This window comes from Sciurus vulgaris (assembly GCF_902686455.1).
Source record: "Sciurus vulgaris genome assembly, chromosome: 2".
NCBI classification, from domain to species: Eukaryota; Metazoa; Chordata; class Mammalia; order Rodentia; family Sciuridae; genus Sciurus; species Sciurus vulgaris.
Window position 1 is genome coordinate 129,092,271 of NC_136462.1, and position 25,320 is coordinate 129,117,590.

Sequence of the window (25,320 nt, forward strand, 5' to 3'; positions counted from 1 at the left end):
CACCACATGACCTTTCTCTTTCATGCTCTCAGATTATTTCTGATTGTGGGGCATGCTGGGAATAAAAAATTGTGGTTTTGTACTTTGATTCATCTGTTGTAACTTACATCAGTAAGAAATTTTGAGCACTGAAACAGCCCTGTCAAAACCCTAACTTCACTGGCAGTTTAGGGAAAAATATTTCATTTTCAAAAGTTTATTAGAACTAGCAAGTACATATTAATAGACACACCAACTCCACAATCACTGAAGTGTTGGGTTACTCCACAAAGTGTCCAGTTTTTGCATGTGTGATATCCTCCTGAACTGCCTTCTTGAGGAAGAGGAGGATAGATATGGTTGATCTTTTATTGTTTCCCAAGGCCTGGCACAGTTCTGAGTAAAAGAAGTTCAAAGTTTGTACAAAGCATTAATGTATATGCTTATAAAATTGCACTGCTTTTTACTTTATACCTGAAATGGGAAAATTATTAGAAACTACTGGTTCTTATTTGGACAGGAATCGTCTAAAGAATTTACTGCACACTTAGATACTAAATTTTTCTGGGAAAACATACCTGAAAAGAAGTAAGGGTCTGATATGGGGCAAACATTTTTTTTTTTTTAATCATCAAAACTGATATATATGAAAATGGAACACTACTGGTATCCTGAGAACTCCTGATAATATTCATGCTGACAATTTTTATCAATCAACACTCCTTAATTTGAAAACGAATAAGCCAAAAAATATGGAGTTCCTGAATCAAGTTTAACACTATAGTCACACATAAGAATTTATATCTAACACTGATGAACTAAAAGGGTTAAGGGTAATTTTTCCAGAATACTAGGAGAAATTAGGTTCTTCCTTGGTCTTGCTTAAAACCAAAATAGTCACTTCAACATCTAAGAGTAGATTTATTTCCCTCAATCTTTAGACTTTTCAGAACTCATGGATTTCGGCCACAGTTGAAACTTCAGTCTATTATAAAATTACATTTCACTTACTCAATTTCTACTTAAGAGAAAATAAAATAGCTAGAAGTATCCCCATATGATAAATCTAGTAGTAAAGTTTTGATTTATTTATTCTAATAAAAGCATTCAAAGATTTTCATTCTCAGTTGCCTATAGTTTCCAAATGTGAATCTGTAATGGGGGAGAAATGGAAAATGAATAAAGACATTTAAAAAAAATCTTATAATCAGAAATGGCTTTATACTTTCATTTGTTATCAATTGTCCTAGAATAACTGAAATTACTTATTTTTTATAGTTGGTTAATTTTTAATTGCTTATAGGTGGGAGGTGGATTTTATCTATCCATATATATATATATACACTTAAGTATAAAGATGTCATATCTGATTTTATAAAAAGGACAATGTAAGAATTACAGCGTAAAAATTCACTGCTGATTGGTGACATCAAAATTTTTGTAACACTAGATGACTGGGGTATCATATAGTACTGAAGGGCTTATCCACAAAGTGGCAGACCTTAAGACTATATTAGTGATTTTTAAAATAACTTTGCCAGCAAAATCCCCCTTTTAAATAAATAAATTAAAAGAAACCCTTTTTAAGTCGCTCTAGTACCAAATATGACGCATGAATTTAAAAGGTTTGGCTGTCATACGGATTAAAACTACCCTCTACCCACGTGGGGGGTCAACCAAGAGACCATTTATCTTAACTGACAACCTACTCAAAGACAACACTGCAGGAGGTGGGCTTTTACCTTCCAGTCTCTGGTAAACTAGTGACATGGCAAAGAGGCCTAAGCAGATGACCTTGGTCCTTGAATGCTGGCCCGCACTGTCGGGCCACCCCTGAAATGTTTACAAGGGCGGCTTTGAGTAAAAAGGCATTTAGATCGGAACCTAGTAACTAGACTTCTGCCCAGCCTCGGGCCTGGGAACTCTCAACACCGCCTAGGCTGACATACGGAGTCGATTCGTCCCCCCGCAAAATCGAAGGCGTTTCTTGGCTGGGTAGACCCGGGACTTCAACCCTTCTGGGGATCGCTGGGGTTTTCAGAGTGTACCCAGGTCTATGTTAGGCCACAGAGTAGGGGCTAAAAAATGAGATTATTCCTTTTGCCGAGTCTTAAGATGGCGACCAGCCCTGGTGGGACTCCAGGGGACCGCGAGCCATCTCCCCTTCCCACCGACCCCTGCGCCCGGCGGCGACCGCAAGCGGTAGGCGGGGGCAGAGCCGGCAGGGGAGGGCGGGGCGAAGCGCGGCGCCCTCCCGCGCGCACCCTGGCCCCGCCCCACGTCCCCGCGTCTCGGCTTGGAGTTCTCGCCCGGCCGGGAGGCGCGCGCTGCCTGCCGGGATACTCGGCCCGCCCAGCCAGTCCTCCCGTCTTGCGCCGCGGTCGCGAGATCCGTGTTTCTCCCAAGATGGTGGCGCTGGGTTCGGGGTGACTACAGGAGAGACAGGGCCTTTTACCCATCGCCAGGATCCCGACGCACCACACTTCGCTCGCTCGCGCACCCTGCCGCCGCGTAGTTATCTGCCGGCCCGGGCGCCCGCCATCCGCCTCCGACTTACGCTTCACCTCTGCCGACCCCGATCGCAGGCGGCGGCGCCTCCCTCAGCTTCTCGCAGTAGCTCGCGGCCTGTAGCCCCTAGCAGGAGGGCCCCGCAGCCCCCCAGTGTAGACAGCGGCGGCTAGCTGCGAGTGCCGGGTTTTCGGCGGCCGAGGCGCCCCGTTTCCCGGCCTCGGTTTCCGGAGAAGGAAGCGCGGGTCCCGCATGAGCCCCGGCGGTGGCGGCAGCGAAAGAGAACGAGGCGGTGGCGGGCGGAGGCGGTGGGCGAGGGCGACGACGACCAGTGAAGCGGCCGCAGCTGCGAGGGCCGCAGCCCAGGCGCGGGGGCGACGACAGGTTAGTGTTGCTGCGGACGCAGTCTGGGCCCGGCGGCGCGTCCTCCCTTTGGTCTCCTCTTTTGCCCTCGCCACCCTTCGGGACCCTCCTAGCAAGGATAGGCACTCCTTCCCCCACCCCCACCTCTGCCGGATAGAGTGTTTGGGGGCGCGTGGTGTGAAGGGGCCGGTGCCTGGAGTAGGCCCCTGGTGGCCGCGGCTGCTGCAGCCTTAACTGTCAGTCCTGGATAAACGCTGGAGGGAGGGTTTTGTCGCCCGAGGGGACACGAGAGGGCCCGGGGCGGGGCGGATGTGCAGGGCGTCGAGATGGGGCCTCTTTGGAGCTAGGATCGCAGAGCCAACCAGGGCCTCTAGGCTAGGAAAGATGCCTTTTCATTCAAAGGGGAGCCCTTTTTCGGCATTCTCGGCTCTCTTGGGGAAGACATATTTAATCGTGTGCTTAGTGGGCTGGGGTTTTGGGGGTGGATTGATGGTGAGGGAGGGCGGATGAAGTGGTATGTCAATCCCAGGGATTGTGCTCACACATTACTCATGTGTTGTTGATCGCCAGGTTTCTGGATTTGAACGTGAGTTCCTGGGTTCGTCAGACTGCTGACTTAAATATAAATGCAAATCTTCGAGCAGTTGGCCTTTTTTTTTTTTTTTTTTTTTTTTTAAATAACCTTTCCAGTTAAAAAATGAAAAGGGTGTTTTCCTCATCTTGGGTAGAGGCTTTTGTTGGTAAAGCCAGAATTGAATGTGCCAAATGCTTTAGTACGTAAAATGTAAAATACGACTTTAATGCAGACGCTGATTAATCTTAGAATTCTAGAAATACAATTTAGTCTCAATTTTGACTTCCTGTGGTCGTATTAAAATAGAAACACAACAAAATCTGTTTGAGATTATATTTATTTACTGGCTAGGGTGCTGTTGGAAATGTAATCTGAATAGCATATGGAATTTACAGGCCAAAGTTATCCTTGATCAGGAAAGAATATGGATATGGCCCATAATTTTGGATCATTCCACTCGTGCAGTATTGGGGGGAAAAAAAAACAGTTTATTCTAGAGTTGTGTGTGTGTGTGTGTGTGTGTGTGTGTGTGTGTGTATTTTAAAGAGAAGGGAGTTTGAAATACAAACAACCTAAAGTTTAAGAAATAAAAATGTTAAAAAGTTATGCATCAAAGATAGATCAGTATCCAGTAGATCTTGATGAGTAAATTGGACAGGTGGTGTCAGAAGCATTTTTCCTACACATCTGATGCACTTATATACACTTATTTAAGAAATTATTTGGTAAATCATGTAACATTTAGAATTTTGGGGAGAAAGAAAAATTTGGTCTTGGTATGTATAGTGGAAATAGCTTTGAAATTAGATTTGCTTTTAAATCTAAGCTGCTTATGTTTTTAATGAAATGAATATAGTATATGATGCTGTTGATAAGCCTTAAGGATGACTCTTAAAACACTAATAAGCACTACCAAAACCAATATTAAAAAAAAAAAAAAATCCACAACAGCAAAAAAAATAGCTTCAAGAAATAATTTATAATCTTTTACATATTTGTGGAATACATAGAAGGAATATGAAAATGTAATGGAAATAACTTGTAATCTTTATTTACAAAATAGAAGGTAAGCTTTGAAAGTCTTATTTTGTCAATATTTAACTAGCATTAGTGTGCTAAGTAGTGTACACACCATCCTCTGGACATTGCCCTCATCCCTGAGGGGTTTAACTTATGCAGAGATAGAACATACTGTGTTTTGATTTCAGAGGTTTTGTAGCCTTTATTTTATTTCTTTTAAAATATACCCTCATTTTTTGTTTTCATAGCTTAAAAAGTAACTTCATAAGTAAGGGTATTTTCTAGTCATCCCACCTGTCTAGTTCATTTAACAGGATTCTTTGGGTGCCTACAGTGTCTTTGGCATGTAACATTTTAATCAGTTGTATTTCTTAAACTTTTAGGTCATTTCTATTTCAGTCTCCTCTCACTCAAAAAAAGTTGTAATAATTTATTTTTTTCTCTCAATATTGGAATCAGTGGTATGACCCAAAACTGTAAACGAATCATTTCTCAGTTTTTTCTCCTACGCAGTTAATGTTTCCAAATATCTATTTTCACAAATGAATTTTGGTTATATTATCCAATTTTTTACACTTTTTATTTAGACTTATAATCATATAGGCTTAAATGCCAAAACATTATGTTAGGTGCATATATAGATATTAAAAGATACAATTTTCTGGTGTTTGCGGGTGAAGACAAATTTTCAAAAGTGATCATTCAAGTAAGTAATGAATGTGCCACAAGTTTGTGTTTAAAAAAGTCCTAAGTGCTCTTTTCATCATGATTCAGGACAATAATTTTGAATGGCTTTGATAATTCCCCCAATAGACAAGTGTAAAGATGATGTAATCAGAGATATCATGGTACATATAGTAGATATAGCTTTGCCATTAGAACCTGCTTTTAATTTTGTTGAACCATGGTTTTGTTATCTGTAAGACAGGATGGTGAAACAACCTCAGATTTGCAAGCATGTTAAATGCTTAATACACAGGCACTCAGTAAATGTTACCTTAGAAATTTTCCAGTCCAGTTTTTTTTTTAAAGATCTGAAATACCTTGTATATAGTGGCCTGTAGCATTTTATGCTTTATTCTACTTGTTTTCTTTCGCAGTGTGAACTCAACTCTTAGAGGCCAAGGACTTACAGGACTCCTAATGTTTATTAGAGAGTTTGTTACCAGATGTCTTAGTCTCTTCAGGCTGTTATTACAAAATACTGGAGACTTACAGAAAGAGAAAGAAAAAATAAAATTTTTTTTAAAACCAAATTTATTTTCAGTTTTGGAGGATTAGAAATTCAAGATCAAGGTGCTGGCAAATTCCTGTATGTTTGGTGAGGGCCCTTTCTCTTCCTGATTCCTTTTCACTGTAACCTTCTGTAGTGGAAGGGTAAAGGGGTTTTCCTTTTGATAAGGGCATTAATCCCATTCCTGAGGGCAGATCTTTCCTAAAGCCCTGCCTTCTAATATCACCTTAGGGGTTAGGCTTTCAGCATAGGAATTTGTAGGGGACACATTCAGACTATAGCTTTAGAGTATGCTTCAATTAGTTACTGGTGAATTAGCAGGGTGTCAACTAACATTTCTTAGGTACCTACTGTGGCTACTATGAGCCAAGATACATTGCAGGGGCCACAAAGACAAGAAAAAGAGGTCTGTCATTTGGAAATTGATGAGTCTAGTGATTTTCTCCACGTAGGTTTTTTTTTTTTTTTTTTTTTTAAGTAATACCCTGTTAAATATGGAACTTCATTCTCCATTCTCTGTGCCCTTCCAGCCTTAGGGCAGTTCTATAGACCTGACACCTCCCATGTCCCAGCTACTACTCTACTTACTATTTTACTCCCCTCCAACCCTTTGTACAACCCTTTGGCATTTCAGATCTTGGTCCTAGCCCACCAATCAATATCTGGGCATATAGTGTGTAGTGCTTATATATGTGTGTGTATGTATCTGTGTATAGAAATTTAAAGAATTTACTCCACTACTTGGCCTATGAATATTCCTTTTTGGGGGGTTATCATCTGTCTTTTGGTAGTAGATTCTTAGATGTTATAAACCTAAGTGGGACTATCCTTGAGTTCACCTACTCCGTTTCATTTTATACATGAGAAAATTGAAGTGTAAAGCTTTAAGACTTTAAGGTTTTCTTAAAGTCACATAGGTTGTGGGGCCAGAACCAGCATCTCTGGACTCTAGTTCAGATGCTAGGTAGAACTTTGCATATAGTTAGTCCTCTGCATGCACTGTATATATTTTGTCCTATGTGTTAGGAAGAGTAGTTACACTTTGTAATTATCCCCAGACTTGTGGAGCTATGTATTTTCAACACTGTTAATAGAAAGCAACCCAAGTACTACCAGTGGACCTTTTCTTCTATTAAAGGAAATAAAATTAAATAGAAATGATTAGTGCTAATCTTGTAGAAACTTATATTCTGTATCCAAATGTAAGATGTTTGAAATACTTGAAGATGCTGTCCAAATCTTTTTAATAAAAGGACCTATTAACAAATACATAGTGAATATCTTTGCCAGCTTTCATTTAATCTCAAAAACGTTACTAATAGTGCTTTGATGTAAGTTATCTTTAGCAAGTAAATTCCACTACAGATAATAATTTGGAAAGGTATTAGGCCTGAGAATGAAATAAAATTATTTTTTAATATTGCTTTTTGCACTTGAGATTAGCTAGAAGTCAGCTATTACTCTTTGATTCTGTGACTTAGGATTTACCTCCCTAAAATTATATAAAATTTTAAGTGCTTCAGCGTTTCAACAGGTTCAATGAACAGAAGCCATCTGGACCATTGAAATGGAGGAAGGAGCACACTGTCTTTGATGTCAGAAGATCTCGGGCTCGTTTCTTTTCTCTAGCTTCTCAACTGGTCACAAGCAGGTCATTTAGTTTTCTAAAAGCCTTTGTTCCTTCAAGTTCCTTACATGCTTTGTTTCTGAGGATTATACTTTTCAAATGTGATTGTTGTTGAAAAGTGAATTAATACTGATATAGTGACTTGCCTAAGAAGATTGGTTTGTGGTAGACAGGTAGGTGATTAGAACCTTGGTACATTTTCATGCTGTTTTTTTTTTGTTTTTTGTTTTTGTTTTTTTTTTTGGTAACACTTAATCTCTTTTTAGAAATATTTTGGGAAATTTATAGTATGTGAATTTACTTTAAATTTGGTAAGTACATTTGAAATGAACAATATATCTTAGTTCTACATCCATTAGTAGTTTGTATTTAGTAATACATCATTTAGTGTTACTGATCCAAAGTCAAATTCCTTTTCTAATTTTCTCTGTTTGATCTATTGTTTTAATTTGATAAGTGGCAAGTGAGTGAATCGTAAGATTGACTTGTGAGGAAAAGAAGTTTTAGGGTACATAGAATCATATGGAATAAGATTATTCTTGAAGTTCAGTTCCAGGAAATCTGAACAGAAATCTCATATAAGACTTTGCGCCTCTGGATCATAGAAGAGAATCCTATTTAAGACTTTATTAAATTCAGCATCTGTATTATAAGCAAAAGCATACAGGTGCTATATAAGCTCTGAAGACTTACTATACAAGTAGGATAAAATATTTCCATAAAACTCTTTGCTGTTACTCTTGGCAGCTCAGGCTGTTCCAGAAGTTGGGTCTTCTATACTTGTCAATTGTGTAGCATAGATTCCATTAAACTACAGAAGTCAAACATGAAAAAAAAATTTTCTTTTTTTTTTTGTTCTCTTTGTGTCCAGGCTTGTAGATCTTTTCTAGGTCTTAATGTGCACCCTGTGTATGCATGCATGTATATGTATATACATACATATTTATACACATACATATTTTGAGAAATTGAAGATTTTCTTTTTCATATTTGAGATAAGCATTGTTGCACACAAATTACATAGATGTGGAATAAATGAAGATGTTGGCAGTGTATGCTTTCACACATATTCTTTTCATATATGACTATTTGCTTATATCAAAAGGCATGACTTATCCATTTCAAACTTCTAATGGACTTCTACATCAGCATCTTCCTGTCAAATGTGAAAAAATGATCTTAGAATTGCACTTGTGGATTGTAGCCACCACCATGGCTTGTTATTTGTATATTCTTTGTGCTAATAGAATAAATTCTGAACCCCATCACCCAATTAAATTTACAGACAACACAGAGAACAATATAACAACCAAGCAGGTGCATGTCATTCACTATAGGCAAACCTCATATTTTGCTACTTCCTTAAACTCTGTATTTCCCTCTGTAAAACTCACTTTATTTTCTTCTTATTTGCTACCGTTAGCACTGCAGATATCACTATAGGAATTTCCTAAATATTATCAAATACTTTCCTACTATTATGAGATGCTGTGCTTTGGAAAATTGATGATGAAATGGCCAGTAGTGTTTTCTGTATAAAGCTTATATATCATAGGGGGAAATATGGTTTTTTTCCAACTTATCAATTATCTTAGTACTTTTTTTCTTAAGAATTTTACTAATTGTTCCTCTCTGTATACACCAGTTTTGCTAAACATACAGTGGGTCATAATTAAGGATATTTAATTACTTAATATTTGCCTTTGTTAAATATTTTAAGTTTTTTGGGGGGGATTAAAAATTAGTCTTTTGAGCACCTATTGTGTGCAACATTTATACTAATTGACAAATCTTATTTCATACAAAGATTAATTAAGTAATATTTTTCTTTCCTAGTTTTTTGAAGTGTGCTGATAAGTGTTCTGTTGCTGATGGGAAATATGCTGTTTAAGATAACCCAAAATCAGTTTCTGGAAAATGAAAGTTTCCCTGATTACTTAATCTGCTTCATTCTCACTCTGTGTCTTAAGCATTTTTTGTCTTTGTAACAGATTTAAAGAATAGAGAGGGATATTGAGAAGTTAAATGGATAAAGTTGGATAAGTTAGGAATGCATTCTGCTCAATTGGAAATATTTCTAAAAGTAGACTATAGTATTGAAATAAGAATACTCAAATATAATATATATTAAAAGAACTGTATTAATTTTAGTTTTTTTTTTTTGATTAGGGTACCAGGGATTGAACTTAGGGGCACTCAACCACTGAGCCACATCCCCAGTCTATTTTGTGTTTTATTTAGAAATAGAGTCTCTGAGTTTCTTAGCGCCTGGCTTTTGATGAGGCTAGCTTTGAACTCACAATCCTCCTGCCTCAGCCTCCCAAGTCCCCGGGATTACAGGTGTGTGCTACTGTACCTGGATAATTTTAGTTTTTTATACATATAAAGCTAGATTTCAGCATTTTAAATTATGTTGTATAAATATTGCTTACTGTATTACATTTCAAATTATTTTAAAAATGAAGACAAGTCGTCTTTTTTTTTTTTAAATTCGGTATGGGATCATCCCAACCCACACCCTGAAATTATGTCTTTTGGGATAAATTAAAGATAAGGAATGGGTGAAATTAAAAATGAATGGATCTCAGACTGGTTACATAGCTCAGTGGTAGAGCTCTTGCTAGCATGTGGGAGGCTCTGGGTTTAATCCCAACACCGCAAACAAAACAAAAATAGATGGATCTCAACTGGAGAATAGATGAGTCACTTATCTCAATTGAAATTAAGTAATTTCTTTACTCCTGAACTGGAGATTCTGTGAGAACAAATAAATGTTTGTGCACAAGCTCTCTTTTTTCCATGTATGATTTAGGAATTTGTGAATGCTGGAATGAGTGAACAACTACTTTCAGACCTACTTCACTACTATGAGCTCATGAGCTATGTGTGAATGATCAGGAACAATCAATTCTCCAGGCTTGAAAATTTAAAGGCATTTTAAGTAAAAATAGGCAGGACTAGGAGGGTTGGCCTGGATAGTGGGCCAGTGATCTATTGTACAGTGTATCACTTTTCCCTTGTGCCTCTGCTGAATTTCAACTAGTCATTCAGAGAAAAGGTGGAGGTGTTAGTGGGTGCATGTGTGGTTCTTATTGCTAGTTGAGGCCAGGTTTTCAGAAATGGGCTCATCTCTTCACTGGTCAAGATGTAAAAGTATCTATACTTAATGCTAGTATGCATCTAAATTGCCATGCTATAGTAGTATTTATATTAATTAATATCTAAATGCCATGCTGCAGTAGTATTAACGTTAATTATATTTTTAGTAGGATATCTTTTCTTAGTCTTTATAAAGTAATAAGTTTGATGAGATGAGCTTCAAGACACTGGGCCATTTTTAGCTTGGGCATTATATGCTAATGCATTTTAAAAATATATGTAGATATTTTAATTATAGAATATTTAAAACATACAGAAAACAATATAGTTAATATTCATTTACATACCACCCCAAAGTGGAAATTATGTCAGTTTTGATATTTTGGGGGAAAAAATGCAGTCTTACTTACTCACTTGTAGCAACTCCACTCCTCCACGTTAGTATGCTCTCTTCTTACCCAAAGGAACAACTGTCTTGAGATTCTTGAATACATTTCATATTTTTGCTTCGTACCTGTATTCATAAGTGATATAAGGTGTTAAAATTCTTGCAGATATGTTTTGTACATATCTATCATCATCATCTGATGATGATGATGAGATTTGAGATTGAACCCAGGCTTTACACCACTGAACCACATTCCTAGCCCACTTTTTATTTTTTATTTTGAGACAGCCTCCTGAGAGACTGAGACTCTGGGATTATAGGCATGAGCTACCGCACCCACCTTTCATCAGGTTTTTAAAGTCAGTACTGGACTGGAGCTGTAGCTCAGTGGCAGAGCACTTGCTTAGCATGCACAAGGCCCTGGGTTCAATCCCCAGTACCACAAAAAAAAAGAAGAAAAAAAATGTCAATATTAAGTTTTTGAGATAATGTTTGTTGGTACAGGTGGAACTAATTTGGTTTTATTGCTATGATACTCCATTGTATACATATATAAAATGTATACATCTCACTATAGATGAACATTTTGAGTTGTTTCCCATTTTGCTCTTATAAGTAATGCTTATGCAGTGGTCTTATTTATACATGCGTTTCTGCAGGTATTTTTCTTGGGAAGATCCGTAAATGTGAGATTGGTGGGAAATAGGATCTGAGTATCTTTAACTTTATGATATTGCCAAATTCTGCTAAAATGGATTAGCCAGATATACTTTGTTAGCAACCTGTGGGCATTTCTGTTTCTAGAATCCTTCCCTGGTTCTTGGGATTGTCAGATTTTAAAATATTTTCTAAGTATGATGGAGGTGAAATGCTATATAATTTTAATTTGCATTTACTTTGTTATGCAGAGTGCTTGATAAAAGGATATGAGTTTTATTGTTTTCTATATTTTAAATATTTCAGAAGTTAAACACCGTTGTGTGTTTATGTTGAAAAAGACCTTGAAGGTCATCTCATTCAGCCTTCTTACTTTACAGTGTAACCAAGGAAAGTTTTCAGAGAAATAAATAAAATATAAAATTCGGTCCTTGTATTCTTTTTTGTGGTGTAGAATTTCAGTTTTTGGTGTCAAAATAAGGAGTTATTCTTATGATTTGGGCTTTTTGTTTTGAGAAATTCCTCTAATAGTGAGGGCTTTTTGTTCATTTGTTTACTTGTTTGGTTTTTTTGCATTTAGGTCCATCTGTAGGAAGTTAGGAATCTTTTTTTTTTTAATCATATGAAAAACTAATAGTTCCAATATTATTACTTTTTCCCTCATATATTTTTAAAAATGTCACTTGTATCATGTCCCATATGCTTGGGTATGATTTTAACTTCTTCATTCTTTTTCATTTGATTAATTATTTTGAAAAAATGGTACCAGTACACTGCAGTGTTTTGTTTATAATAGCTTTATGTAAGGCTTTGAAATTTGGGAGTCTAAGCTTCCCCCTGTATTTATTTTCCAAATTGTCTTGGCTCTTCTTGGACCTTTACTATTCCATAGTAATTTGAAACCAGTTTATTATGTTCCTTTGGGGGAATCATACGCTGTGTCCTTTTGTGTGGCTTCATTACTTAGCATGGCATTTTTGAAGTTCATTCTGTAGTGTCATATAATAGCATTTCATTTCTTTATGAATGAGTAACATTTTGTAGGTATACTCCATATTGTTTATTCAGTCAGTTGGTATTTGCGTTGTTTCTGTTTTTGGTTATGAGTACTGTTGCTGTGAACATTTGTATACAAGTGTTTGTATGAACATAGATATTTAATTCTCTTGCATAGGAGTGAAACTGCTGGGTCATAGGGTAACTCTATGTTTAACATTTGAGTAATTATTAAACCAACTATAATTTTACAGTTGAACCAGCAATATGAGGATTCTGATATTCTATTTTCTTGTCAGTATTTTCTGTGCTTTTCTTTTAGTCATTCTTAAAGGTGTGCAAGTTTCTTCATGATTTTTATTTGCAGCATCTTGATGACTTAGCATCCTTTTATGTGCTAATTGCCTATTTTCTTTGGAGAAATATCTGTTTAAATCCCTTGGTATTTTTAATTGGGTTATTTTTTGTTTTATTGATGGGTTGTAAGAATTCCTTATATATTCTGCATAAAAGACTCTTATCAAGCTCTTGTGTTTGGAAGGCTGGAAGGGCCCAGACTTTGAAAATAGTGTCTTGGACTCACTGTTTCTTTCTCTCTCTCTCTCTTTAAAAAGACTCTTATCAGATGTATAAATTCTGTATATTTTTCCTCATATTCTATGGATTGCCTTTTCATGAGTTTCATCTGAAATACACGTTTTTAATTTTGGTGAAGTCTTTTTTAGTTTTTCCTTTCGTTGATTGTGCTTTTGGTGTCATTATCTGAGAACCTACTGCCTAATTTGAGTTGTGTAGTTTTAATTCTTATATTTAGGTCTGTATCTGTTTTGAGCTAATATGCCCATCTATGTGGGCTCCAACTTTATTCTTTTCCTTGTAGAAAAGCTATTCATTGTAGTTATTCATTTGTCCCAACACCATTTGTCGAAGACTGTTCTGATCCATGAATCAGCCATAAATGTAAGGATTTACATCTTGAATCTGAGTTATACTTTATTGATCTGTATATTCTTATGCCAGTAACTCACTATTTTAATTACTATATATTTGTAGTAAGGTTTGAAATCAGAAAATGTAAACATTCAAACTGTTTTTTTTTTAAGATTGTTTTGGCTCTTCAGGTTTTTTTAAATTTCTCTATGAGTTTTAGGGTTATTTTGCAAAATATGTCCCTGGGATTTTGATAGGATTTTTTGTTTTTCCACTTTTGTTCTCACTTTATTAAAAATTTCTAAAGATATCTATCATATTTATTTTTACATGCTGCCTTGTAAAGATCTTTTAAAAAATAGCTGTAAAACTATTCTTTAGCTAAAAATACCAACTTTATCATTTAAGAGACTGTTTTATCACTGGAGTTTGTTACATATCTAGTATCTGACTGATTTCTGTCACTTACAGAAATTTAGATATTTTATTAAACCTGGGTGTCATTAATTCCATGAGAGACAATGTTAAAAGAATCAGTAACATTTTTACTAAAGATTAAGGTATTTTGTGTCTTAACAGGGAAGTGGAAGGAGCTACCCAACACACACAAAAAGGCTGATGTTCTAATCATGGCAAGCCTTTTTCTGAAGTGCCAACAAGAATACCTGACTTACTGCATGGTTTTCTGTTAGCCCTAAAATAAAATATAATGATTTTTATCCTATCCTTAGGCTTACTGTACCAAGAAATCAATAGGACAATCCCCATAAACCAAAACATGGAAAATTTACTGTACAGATTTTGCAGAAGTATATTTTGATGAAATAAGTCAAAATAATGCTAAAGCTGATATTTAATTAAATGCAGTTCCTCTTCTCAGACTGAATCATCATCTTTCCAATTCCTGCTACTTTTTTTGTGTGTCTTCTGAATCTGTGTCATTGCTGGTATATATATATATATATATATATATATATATATATATATATATATACACACACACACATATATATAGAGAGAGAGATATAGATATAAATATGTATGTACATGTTCTTAAGAAATTATTAAATACAGGTAAAATGTCAGTGGTGGTTTCCTTTTTGAAGGAATATAGTTGCAAATTTCTTTGATAGGGTTTTTAATATCTCAATCTATTTTTATATGTATATATGGTCTATATTGATATATAAATATACAAATATGCATTCAATATATAAAAATTATATAAATATATTTGCATAAATGTATTTATATGAGGAGTATTGGTATTTTAATATATCTTTTGATCTGTGGGTATAGGATAGCTTTCCATTTATTTGTTTTATTGATTTATTTTGTGGTGCTGGGGAGCTTTATGCATGCCAGGTAAGCACTTTACCACTGAGTTATATATACCCCCAACCCTCTTATGTTTTGTAGTTTTCATTGTGTAGGTTTTTGTACTTACTTAGTTACTTTTTTTAATGCTTATTCCTAATAATTTTGTTCTTGCTGTTACTGCAAATGGAATTGTTTTCTTAATTTCAGATTTCATTTACAGATTGTTCATTACTTGTTCATAGATTTTTATATACTAAACTTGTGTCTATATAACTTGTTTTTTTCTTTTAACAATGTTATAGAATTAAATGGTTATATGCACGTCTGCTTCATTCATTTATTGCTTATGGAACATTTGTGTGGCTGGCATTTTTCTAGATTCTAATGGAGGCAGCAGTGTTCAAAACCCACCTGGACCCTGCCAAAGGCACTTGTATCCTATAAGTGGAAAAATAATAAATAAGATATATGAAAAGTGGAAAGAAATCATACACAAGATATGTAAAATAATGTTACATAGTCCTAAAGAGAAAGAAAAAATAAAGGAAGTGAGATATAAAGTGTTTGGAAATGGAAAGGATGAGGAGAAATTTTAGAGGTTATTAGGGAAATCCTCTTTGGGATGGTAATATGGGCAAAGAATTGAAGGGGGTAGCCATGTGGATTTTGGGGGGAAGAACATTCAGGCAAAGGGTGTGGTGAATAGGAAACCCTAAAGTGGAAGAGTGCGTGTTGTGTTTGAGAACAGTGAGATGGCTATGGTGGCTTTAGAAAATAAATGATGGGAAATTAAGAGTCAGATAGTGGAGGATACAGGTCCTGTGATCATAATAAGGAGTGTGATTTTAACCTTTGAGTGACAGAGAAATCCATTGGAGGTTTTTGAATGGAAGAGAGAAAGATATGACTTATGCTTTAGTAAGATCAGTTTGGTTGCTGTTTTGATTGTGGACTGAAAGGGGACTAGGGCAGAACCAGTTAGTATGTGATTACAGTTATTACAGATAAGAAATAATTTTCAGTTGGTCAGGATGATGCTAGTGAGGGTGGTGAGAAGTGGCCAAATTCTTGATATATGTTTAAACATTAGTACATAGGATAAAAGTGTGAAATAAAGGGAGGAATAAAGGTGACACAAAGGTTTTTGACCAGGAGCAACCAAAAGAATAGAGTTGAATAATTCTTTTATAATACTCCATTAAATGTATGTATAACATCACGTGCACATGATGAGAGAGAGAGAGAGAGAGAGAGAGAGATTTAAACTGTGGGAGATTGTGTTAATGAACATTTGTCCTGGAATAAATCTGAGATGGAAGATTTTAACCTGATGTGTTCTGTCAATCTTTAGAACTGAACTAGGAACTCTGAGAGTTCATAATATATTTTGAAACACTTTCCCTAATTATGGAAATTAGATTACTTTCAATTTTGCCTTTACAAATAATGGCACCTGTTACTTCTTGAAGGTAGAGTCCCACAAATAGGATTGTTAGGCCATTAGGCTATGTCATTTTAAAGATTTGAGTGATTCTACCATTAAAACATTTTTAAAAATACTTAGCAAGTTTCATGCCCCCAAATGATGTATGAAGCCACTCACTTAGCTCATTTGTTTTATTTTATGTGCATATAAAATTCTTTAAAATATAGGTAACCTTATGTATTTGGATAATTATAGGTTAGCCCCCCTTTTTAGTCCATTCTTATAGTGATTTTATTATTTTTAAGCACTCTCATTGAATCCTTTACTATTATTTACAAGTATTGTCTAATTCATCATTTACCTTTATAGCATTTAGTAAAGTGAAACTTTAAATTCTTTACATAGGTAAAGCTGTCCATGTTTCATGGTGCTGTGTTAGCATGCTTACAAAGATGATTTGTAAAAATAATGTCACTTTCTTTTGTGTTTTTTTGTACTTTGTTGGTTTAGATTTATTAGTGTAGATGTGAACAGATTCAGCATAATTTTGTATATGGTATGCTCTGTTTTAGATAGGAATTGCAGTTGACATAGTTTTGGATATGGTATAAGAGGAATGTCCTATCTTTTATTTTTTTCCACTTGGGTGTCTGATTGTCTTGATTACTTAAAGGATCTTTTTTATAAGTTTTCACAAACTTTTTAAAAAATCAAGTTTTATTGAATGTAATTTATATCCAATAAAAATCAACCATATTAGTATACAAGTTGGATGTATTTTGACATGTGAACACTTTAATTGCCACCATGATCATAATATAGAATATCTGAATTACCTCCAAAAATTCCTTTATGTCTTATTGAAGTTGTTCCTCCCTTTTGGCTCCAAGCAACTACCTAGCTTATTAGTTTGTGTGTTCTAGAATTACATATAAATGGAACATTATATTTTATATTCTTCTGACTTCTTTCACTTAGTTTTCGCAATTTGTCTATTTTGTGTTTATCACTAATTTTTTTTAGGATAGTGTAGTTACATCACAGTTTGTTTATTCATTTTTTTCAATGAAACTTTAGTTTGTTTCCAGTTTTAAGTCTGTGAATGAAGGTATACTTTGTACATGCTTTTATAACATGTTTTCATTTTTCTAGAGTAAATACCTTAATTTGGAATTACTAGGTCACATGGTAAGTTTCTGTTTAAGTTTATAAAGAGCTGTACAATTATTTTCCTCCTGGTTATACAAGCTTATATTCCATCCAGTGTATATGAGAGTTTCATCCTCCAAATCCTTGTCAACATTTGGTAAGCTCAGTCTTTAATTACAGACATTCTGCTAGGCATGTGGTGATATCCCTTGGCAGTTTCTTGTTTTAATTGTGGCAAATATGCATAACATGAAGTTTACCGTATTAACTAATTTTAAACTTAACAGTTAAGTAGCATAAAATCAATTCATATTATTGTGCAGCTATCACCACTATCCATCTCTGAAACATTTTATTTCTCCCAAATTAAGACTCCGTACACAGTAAACAGTAATTCCCCATTACCTCTTTTACCTAGCCCCTGATAATTATTATTCTGATTTCTGTCTGTGAATTTGACTATTTCAGGTACTTCCTATTGTTGGAATCAATGATATTTGGCTTGTGTTTGGCTTATTTCACACAGCACAGTGTCCTCAAGGTTCATCCATGTTGTAATGTGTCAGAATTTGCTGCTTTAAGGTTGAATAAATTCCATCATGTGTGTATACCACATTTTATCTGTTCATCTGTGGACATTTAGGTTGTTGCAGTCTTTGACAATGTGAATAGTCCTGCTATGAACAATGTGCAAATGTGCAAATATGTTTGAGTCTCTGCTTTCAGTTCTTTTGGTTATGTATCCACATATTTTTTATCATAATATAATTTTCTTTAAATTTTTGATGAACCAATCCACTGTTTTTGACAGTGGTTGCACCATTTTAGCACGCTTCTGGTTTTTCCACGGCCTCATTAAAACATGCTATTTTGTTGTTTTTAAAAAAATATTCGCCATTATTGTGGGTGCGAAGTGTCTCTACCATTTCAGTTTACATTTTCCTGAATTTTCTAAATGTTCTTTTGTGAATGTCTGTTAACATATTTTACACATTTTATTCTTTTTCAGACCAAAAGTCCTTTGTCAGATGTATTCTGCATCTTTACTGATTTTTCTGGTCACTTATTTCATTATTCACTAAGGAATTAGTATTGAAATCTCTCAACTCTAATTTGGAATTTGCTATCTTCTATTTTTGCTTCATGTATTTTAAAGCTGTATTATATTCATATTTGGAGCTATTAGATCTCCTTGATGAATTGATCCCTTTATCTTTATAAAAATGTTCCATGCGTTCTTTGTCCTAAAAGCACTTTTGTATTAACAGAGCCACTCCTCCTTTTTATGATTTGGTTTTGTAACATTATACCTTTTGCCTATCCCATTACTGTAGCTTATCTATCATAGTTGCCTTTTTTTCTTTTATTTAAATTTTTATTTTTACAGACTGCATTTTGATTCATTGTACACAAATGGAGTACAACTTTTCATTTCTTATATGGTTGTACACAATGTAGATTCACACTATTCATGTAATCATACGTATACATAAGGTAATACTGTCTGTCTCATTCCACTATCTTTTCTTCCCTCACCCCTCCTGCCCCATTTTCCTCTACACCATCCAAAGTTCTTTCATTCATCTCCCCCGCCCCTACCCCTGTTATGTATCATCATTTACTTATTAGAGAAAATATTTGGGCTTTGGTTTTTAGGACTTGGCCTCTTTCACTTAGCATGACATTCTCCAACTCCATCCATTTACCAGCAAATGCCATAATTTTATTCTTTATGGCTGAGTAATATTCCATTGTGTATATATATACCACAGTATCTTTATCCATTCATCAATTGAAGGGCATCTAGGGTGGTTCCACAATCTGGCTATTGTGAATTGAGCAGCTATGAACATTGATGTGGCTGTCTCACTGTAGTATGCCGATTTTAAGTCCTTTGGGCATAAACTGAGGAGTGGGATAACTGGATCAAATGGTGGTTCCATTCCAAGTCGTCTGAGGAATCTCCATACTGCTTTTCATAGTGGCAGCACCAATTTGCAACTTCACCAGCAATGTATGAATGTGCCTTTTTCCCTGCATCCACACCCACATTTATTACTGCTTGTTTTCTTGATAATAGTCATTCTAATTGGAGTTAGATGAAATCTTGGGGTGGTTTTAATTTGCATTTCTCTAGTTACTAGAGATGATGAGCACTCTTTCATGTATTCGTTGATCGCCTGTATATCTTCTTCTGTGAAGTGTCCGTCCAGTTCCTTAGCCCATTTATTGATTTGGTTCTTCCAAAGGCGCTGTACAGATTTAATGCAATTCCAATTAAATCCTAATGACATTTCTTTTCAAAATAGAGAAAGCAATCAGGAAATTCATCTGGAAGAACAAAAGATCCAGAATAGCCAAAGCAATCCTGGGCAGGAAGAGTGGTATCACAATACCAGACCTTAAACTCTACTATAGAGCAATAGTAACAAAAACAGCATGGTATTGGCACCAAAATAGACAGGTAGATCAATGGTATAGGATAGAAGACACAGAAACTACCCACATAAATACAGTTATCTCATACAAGACAAAGGTGCCAAAAACATACAATGGAGAAAAGATAGCCGCTTCAACAAATGGTGCTGGCAAAACTGGAAATCCATATGCAGTAAATAGAAATTAAACCCCTGTCTCTCACCCTGTACAGAACTCAACTCAAAATGGATCAAGGATCGAGGAATTAAACCTGAGACCCTCTCATCAAATAGAAGAAAAAGTAGGCCCGAATCTCCATTACGTTGGCTTAGGACTAGACTTCCTTAACAAGACCCCCATAGCGCAAGAAATAAAAGCAGGAATCAATAAATGGGATAGATTCAAACTAAAAAGCTTTTTTTTGGCAAAGGAAACGATAACGTGAAAAGAGAGCCTACAGAGTGGGAGAATATCTCTTCCACACACACTTCAGACAGAACCCTAATCTCCAAAATTTATAAAGAATTTAAAAAACTTTACACCAAAAATATGCCTTCCTTTTAGACAACATATAGTTTCATCTTTAAACTCTGCTTTTTGAGTGTTCAGTTCATTTATGTTTATAATTGTTAATATTGTTATGTTTAAGACACTATTTGTTTTTGTTTTTTATTTGACCTGTCTAAATTCTTAGAAAAGGAAATCCTTTCTTCCTTTCTTTTGGATTGAGTTTTTGTTTTGTTCTCTCTCTCTCTTTTTTTTTTTTTTTTTTTTTGTGGTATGGGGACTTGAACCCAGGGCCTCCTCATGGATGCCAGGCAAGTTCTCCACTACTGAACTACAATCCCCATTCTTTTCATTTTATTTTTGAGACAGGATCTTGCTGAATTGCCTAGTCTGGCTTTGAACTTGTGATTCTCTTCCCTCCACCTCCGTAGTATCTTGCATTACAGGTGTGAGATACTATGACCAGCTGGATTGAGTATTCTTTTAGAATTTTGTTGTCTCCTCTCTGAGCTTAAAATTCTGACCACCTGCTCTAGGGTCAACTCTGGAACTTATAATATGTATATTTCACTTATTTCTATCTATTTTGAAAAATTTTATACCTCTTAGTATAGAGCGTAAGAATGTTAGAGTAGTATACATTTGTTAACCCTTCCTTGTCTGTTTTGCTGTTGTGATTTTACTGCTGCATATTATAAATTCCATGATATAGTTTATAAATATTTCTTAAAAAGAAATTTTGAAACTAACAATTTTTTTATTTTCCATTTTCATTTCTGTTGTGCAGATTTATGTGGATTTTTAAAATTTTGATCTAAGTTTCTTTTTGTTACTTTCCTCCTACTTGAAAAACTAACATTTCTAAAGCATAGATTTACTGGCTACAGAATATTTTAGATTTTTTTTCCTTTTTTTGGTGTGGAGATGCCATTATTTCATCCTTAAACATCAAATTACGAAAATTTTCAAACTTGGCATAGACTTTAATTTTGAAATGTAATTTTACAGTTAACATTGTTATATTTCCTTTGTTTCATATTTATCCATCTACCCATCCCTATCCTTTTTTTTATGCTTTTCAAGGTAAGTTACAGATGTAAGTTACAAATGTTTTTATACCACTCCCCGAATTTCAGCGTGTATATTATTAACTGGAATCAAATATACTGTTCCATTTATTTTCTGCTGTGTAACAGATCACCTTAAATGTGATACTACAACATCAACAGTCATTTATTTTACCTCTGAAACTGAATTTGGGTGGGGTTTGGCAAGAAGAGCTTATCTTGGCTTTAAGCATATTAGCTGGGTGATCTGAAGACCAAAGGCTAGAATCACCTTAAGATTTGTTTGTTTAGTCACACATCTGCAGATTGATGCACACTGTCAGGACATCAACAGGAACTCTGGTCTGCAATACTTCATTTTGGTTTGACATGCAGCTACTGGCTTCCTTGCAGTAAGTCTGTTTTTTCTCATAGCATGATTGACTAGATCCCAAGAGTGCAAGGTAGATGTCCATGGCATTTTTATGACTTACTATCCAAAGTCACAGAGTTCATATATACTCTCTTGATTGAAAGTTCATAGGGAACTTGTGCAAATTTGTAATAGCTGTTTGAAAGTCCTTATATGCTGATTCCTTCAGTCCTTTCACTTGCAGGTCTGTTGATTTGTTTTTTCTTGGTTATGGGTTGTATTTTCCTGTTTGTTTGCATAGTTAGTAATTTCTTATCAAATGCTGGACTTAATAATATTTTGTTGAACTGTTTTGGCAGCCAGTTAAATAACTTGCTGGTCAGTTTGATCCCTTTAACGCTTTGTTAGGGTGTATCTAGAGGAAGGATTTACTTTTAAAGATAGTACCTATTGCTAAATCAGGACCTATTGTGAATCTCTACTGAATGTCTCAGTGTCCATTTACTTTCTCTTCACTATGCAGAAAATGGAGAAAATGCAGGAGTTTCCCAGTCCTTTCTAAGCACTGGGAATATTTCAGCTCATAATTCCTCATTTCTTGGCTTTATGGAGTCTTTCACTTATGCAATGATTAGTACCAGTCAGACTCTCAGGTGGCCCATATTTTGGAGCTTTTCTCTCCATAACTCCCCTCCTCTCTAGTATTCTGTCATGAATTTTACCAACTTTTGTCCCCCTCAACTACATCTTGCCTCTCACCTCAGTGAGACTGCTGTCTTATGATTGACCCTCCCTGCGGTGCTGTTGGTTGGTGCTGTTGGTTGAAAAGTACCTCCAGGCAGAATTCCAAGAAGTAGATAGGTCAGTTCATTCAATTTTCTCCTCTCATGGGTCATGATCTTGTGCTGCCTATTATCCAGGGTTTGAAAATTCTTATTTATATATCTAAATATATTTAGTTGTAGATGGACATAATGCCTTTATTTTATTTATTTAGTTTTATGCAGTGCTGAGGATTAAACCCAGTGCTTCACTCAAATGTTAGGCAAGCGCTCTTACCACTGAACTACAACCACAGCCCTACATTCTTATTTTTGACAAGAAGTAACTGTACTATATTTTTGAATTTTTCTCTAGAATTAATTTCTCATTATGTGTATCTGTTTGTCTACTGCTTATACCACCCTAGTTTTTAAAATAAACTCTTTAATTGGAGTGTAGTATACATTTAGAAGAGTAAGCTTATAAGAATGTATAGCTTGTTAAACTTTTATACACTGAGCATGCATATTCAGCCAGGCCAACAAATTTTAGCATAGTCCCTTAAGCCTCTCTGCTCCATTGCTGCCTCCCCCTACCCCCAAAGGGTAACCACTGTCCTGATTTTTAGTAGCATAGGTTAGATTTGCCTATTTTTTAAAAACATATATATATATATTTTATGTAACTAGAATCAATCATGTTTGCAGATGGTTCCAACTGTGTTTTGGCTTATAAATTTTTGCCTTGTATAAGATGGTGTAAAAGCCATATGTATTCAGTAGAAACTCCTTTGAATATTGATTTCCCCCACCCCCACCCCAAGGCTAGTGATAAGCATGTGATACTCCCTCATGGTGCTGGGCAGTGGCAGTAACACAGCTCCCTGTCAGCTGTGAGATTGAGGGTAACTGATATTTTACAGTCTCTTTCTGCAATTTTAGTTATCTACAGTCAGCTGAGATCTGAAAATATTAAATAGAAAATTAATAGAAAAATTAAATAGAAACAATTATAAGTTTTAAATTGCAGCTCATTCAGAGTATTCTGGCCATCAGGTTCCCTGGAAGGTGAATCATTCATTATCCAGCATATCCACCATACCACATGTCCAGTCTACTACCCACCCCATTGGTCACTTAGTGGCAGGCCTGGTTATCACATCAGCTGTTGCAGTTTCATAGTGCTTTTATTCAAATAACCCTTCTTTTATTTAATAAAATAAATTATTTATTTGATACTGGCAATTTGGGTATGCTAAAGAGGCATAAATGGTTCCTTTAAATGTTAGCTAATATCAAAAAAGCAGTACAATATGATATTTTGGGAGAGCTTCACATAATTTTTTATTATAGTATATTGTTTATTAGTGTAGTCTCTTATTGTGCTTAACTTATAAATTAAACCTTACAGGTATGTGTATAGGAAAAAACATAGTATATATAGAGTTTTATATCATGTGTGGTTTGGGGATCCAACTGGAAGTTTTGAAACGTGTCCTCTGAGGTTGAGGGGACTGCTGTACTGCATTGCTAAGCTATGATGTTCAATAGGCTAGGTTTGTTAAATGCATTTTTGACTTACCATATGTTCAACTTACAGATTTTATCCTCCATTACAAGTTGAGGGACATCTGTAGTTGTGTCTGGTTTCTTCCATTTAATATCTTTTTTTGAGATTTATTATTGTTTGTAGTAATTGGTTATGTTTGCTTTGTAGTGATCTTTTTGAAATATTTTTATTAGTTGTTGATGGGCCTTTATTTTATTTACTTATTTTTCTCTGGTGCTGAGAATTGAACTCAGTGCTTCACACATTCTAGGCAAGCGTTCTACCACTGAGCCACAACCCCAGACCTGTAGAGATCTTTTTTGGGAATATACCACCGTTTGTTCTGCTGTGGATGGACATTTTAGTCATTTTTGGTTTGGGGCTATGAAAAGTAATGCTGCTGTAAACATTCCAATGGATATCTTGTTAAAGTGTATACTAATATCTGTTATAGTTTGTGAAATTTAGTTATTGGACATGTGTATATTTAGTTTTAGTATATACTGTTTAACTTTTTTTGAAAAAGTTGTACTGATTTTAATACTATTTAACTTAATATAGTATGCTTTAATACCTGGTAAAGCAAGTTCCCTGAACGAAACTTTTTTGGTTTTCTTACATATTTAGTCTGATTTTAATACTATTTAACTTAATATAGTATGCTTTAATACCTGGTAAAGCAAGTTCCCTGAACGAAACTTTTTTGGTTTTCTTACATATTTAGTCTTTGAATAAACTTTCGGTAAATTGGCATTAGATTAAATTTATGTTGATTTGAAATTATATCCTTTTTCATCCATGAATGCATTTGGAACTAGGTTAACATTTTGTCGGTCTGTGGATCCTTATTTTTATTTTTATTTTTTGATGGGGGTGGCATGGTGTTAAAACATAGTTAACATTACTATGAAAATAATATGGATCAGATGATCCCTACCATCAACGAGATTACAACTAGAGGCACTGACAGATGTATACAGATAACTATAAGGCATAGAATAATAAATTATTCTATTAATTATCTTATGGTATTGGGAACATATAATAAGAACCAAAGGGGATAGTGGTTATGTGTGGAGAAAAGCTTTAGAAGGCTGTATTTTTGTGTGATAAACCTTTAGAATGAGTAGGGTTTTTTACAGGGCGGAAGAGGTGGAGATGGAAGTTGCGTAGCATAGCAAAGCATTTCTAAGTGAAATTTCCTGAGAAGGAAAACCTTTGAAGTCACAAAAACAGATGACTAGTATGCAATAGCCAGTAATTCAGTGATAGGACTAGATCTGGTACTTGGTGATGATATGATATAATGGGTGGTAAATGCTTAGATAACTGTGAGGGGGCCTTGTGGCAAGGGCCTCACATAATATGTAAAGGAGTTTGAAATTTATTCTATTGG

The 25,320-nt window shown here is 35.2% G+C and overlaps 2 protein-coding genes across 8 annotated transcripts in view; one reads left to right on the plus strand and one right to left on the minus strand.

Annotated features, from left to right (window-relative positions):
* The first annotated feature begins 2,301 nt into the window (after positions 1–2,301).
* Positions 2,302–25,320, plus strand: part of LOC306650159 (ubiquitin-protein ligase E3A) — a 95,338-nt gene continuing 72,319 nt past the window's right edge. For 6 of the 7 annotated variants that reach the window (XM_079121983.1, XM_079121982.1, XM_079121985.1 and 3 more), the window contains exon 1: positions 2,304–2,871. The gene's annotated coding sequence lies outside the window, so the exon portion shown is untranslated. Of the gene's footprint in view, positions 2,872–25,320 lie in introns of all 7 variants that reach the window. The other variant, XM_079121989.1, reaches the window with a different exon arrangement.
* LOC306650377 (uncharacterized protein) overlaps positions 2,883–25,320 on the minus strand; it is a 215,498-nt gene continuing 193,060 nt past the window's right edge. Inside the window, exon 19 of the mRNA XM_079122356.1 lies at positions 2,883–19,522. The gene's annotated coding sequence lies outside the window, so the exon portion shown is untranslated. The remainder of the gene's footprint in view (positions 19,523–25,320) is intronic.